Source organism: Rhea americana, unplaced genomic scaffold, assembly GCF_003343005.1.
Source record: "Rhea americana isolate MKP2758 unplaced genomic scaffold, rheAme1 scaffold_252, whole genome shotgun sequence".
NCBI lineage: Eukaryota > Metazoa > Chordata > Aves > Rheiformes > Rheidae > Rhea > Rhea americana.
Genome location: NW_028186371.1, coordinates 828,932 through 831,017, shown reverse-complemented (window position 1 = coordinate 831,017; position 2,086 = coordinate 828,932). Strand labels below are relative to the sequence as shown.

General features: G+C 59.3%; 1 protein-coding gene across 3 annotated transcripts in view; it reads left to right on the top strand.

Annotated features, from left to right (window-relative positions):
* Positions 1 to 1,756: 1,756 nt before the first annotated feature.
* The window catches only part of MET (MET proto-oncogene, receptor tyrosine kinase), a 90,524-nt gene continuing 90,194 nt past the window's right edge, over positions 1,757 to 2,086 (top strand). For all 3 annotated transcript variants that reach the window (XM_085307095.1, XM_085307094.1, XM_085307092.1), the window contains exon 1: positions 1,757 to 1,772. The gene's annotated coding sequence lies outside the window, so the exon portion shown is untranslated. The remainder of the gene's footprint in view (positions 1,773 to 2,086) is intronic.

Here is a 2,086-nt window from a genome sequence, read left to right as displayed (position 1 = left end):
ACAGATGATACAAGATCAGCCAGAGCATTTGTATTGCTAGTGATTTTTTAGCAATTTCATCCTTTGGTGAACAAGGGAACGGGCTGGTTTTGTTTTAATTTTGTGTAATTTTTAGTGTGTTGCTAATATGTATCATATGAGGAGGCAATAAGTATAGCCTGTCCTGAAGCCTTTTCTTATTGAAATGGGCTATCTCTTTTTTTCCAATTTATTGTAAGTAAAAAATACTGCAGAGTAAGAATTTCACAAGTTAAACACATAGAAGGTTACACACTGCCTCAATTACACATTGTTTTTGCAGAGAATTATTTTCCAGCTAGGTTAGATGTCTTTATCACTAGTGCCAAAAAGCCCATAGGAAAGAGAGACAGATAAACAAATTGTGAAAGTGCTGCTGATGCAGATTAGTGGAAGGTTGGCTAACTGCTTTTTAAAAGCATTTTGTTCTGATGTACAGCTTTGTCTATATACACATCACAGTGACATCCCAGGCCTAAAACAAATACATACAATACTTTATTTAATTTTCCTTTCAAAATGTTTTGATGTAAGATCTGACATTTTTCCCATGGTTAATCACGGAACTGGGCAATGTTTCTTACAGTTCTTCTTATGCAAAACACTCATCGTTTTAAATGGTATGATTAAGGGGAGMAAAACCGGGGCCAAAAAAGGAAGCATACACTGGGAAAACAGATTCTCCAATAACTTCTATCAGACTATGGAGCCTTTCACATGAAATCTGGTTTAAATCAGTAGCTGCTGAAACTCATTACAACAGAGTTGGGTTTTCTGGTTCTGGCACCAAGACTGTCAGTCTCTGATCARGCTTCCCGAGGGCACGTGACCCTGCTCCRTGCCTCAGTTTCCCAGTAGCTATGATGCTTGCGAGGGAGAGGCTCCCAGTGCTTGCTGTTTTGTGCCCCATAGGAAACACRCAAGTGCCCCTATTGATAGATAGCTATTTGATCGTCTATACGAACTGAGGTGGCTTAAATTGAATTACGTGTGGACAGATGCTCAGAGCACAGCTTGCGCTTGAACAATGTGACACAGGCAATATGGGCTGAACTCACCCTCCACTGCCCGTCTCACCGTGTCCAGGGACGAGCCCGGAGGTGCCAAAGTCCTCCCACTGACCTGCCCTCTCAGGGTAAGACTGAAACATGGCCCGAGCAGAGGCGCCCAGCCGAGCCCGGCGGCCGAGGGGGCAGGGGGAGGCTGTGCCTGCCGCCTCTGCGCCCCGCGGCCGGGGAACGCCCCGCCGGCGGCCGCGGCAGGCGCCGGGGCCGGGCGGGAGCCGTCGAGGGGCCGCGGGGTGGCTCTGTCCCTCCGGGGAGCAACAGCCATGCCCGGCCCCCGGCTGGGCGAGCCCGGCCGGGGCAGTCGGCACCCGGCCGAGAGGGACGGGAGAAAGGAGGGATGGAGGGAGGGAAGGAGGGATGGAGGGAGGGATGGAGGGAAGGAGCGAGGGTGGCGCCCCCTCCCTCCTTCGCTCCGCCGCACGCCCGGGCTCCTGTGATGTGGTGAGTCACAGGCAGGTCAGGACCGCGCCGGAGGGGCGGAGAGGAGCCGCGGGGACCGGCTGATTTACCGCTGGGAGCCGCCACCAGCGCGGCGGAGCCGCCGCAGGGAAGGGCTCGCAGTGCCGCCCCGCCAGCCCAGGTGCCGGCCGGGAGGCCCCTGCCCCGCCGGGCCGCCGCCGCCGCCGCGCGGACCTGCCCGCGCCGCGGACGGGGCGCGCAGCCCCCGGCCGGACCCGCCGCCCCCAGGTAGGGACGGCAGCCGCGGCCCGCCGCTGCCCCGCTGCCGGGGGCTGAGCCCGGGCGCCCGGAGAGGGGCGGCGGGTCGGTGCCCCCAGCGGCTGGCGCTGCCCCGGCAGCAGCGGGGTCGCGTAGGTGTGCGGGGACCGGGCCGGGTGCCTGAGCGAGGGGGGCGGGAGCGGAGCCGGCCGGGGTGCAGCGCTCGCCCCCGGGGCGGCGGTGCCGACCCGCAGCCCGCTCCGCCCACCCGCCCCGCCGCCCCCAGCGCCCCGGCAGCCGCGGGTAAGGGTGGGCGCCCCACGGCGCTGGCGGGGGGCTGGAGG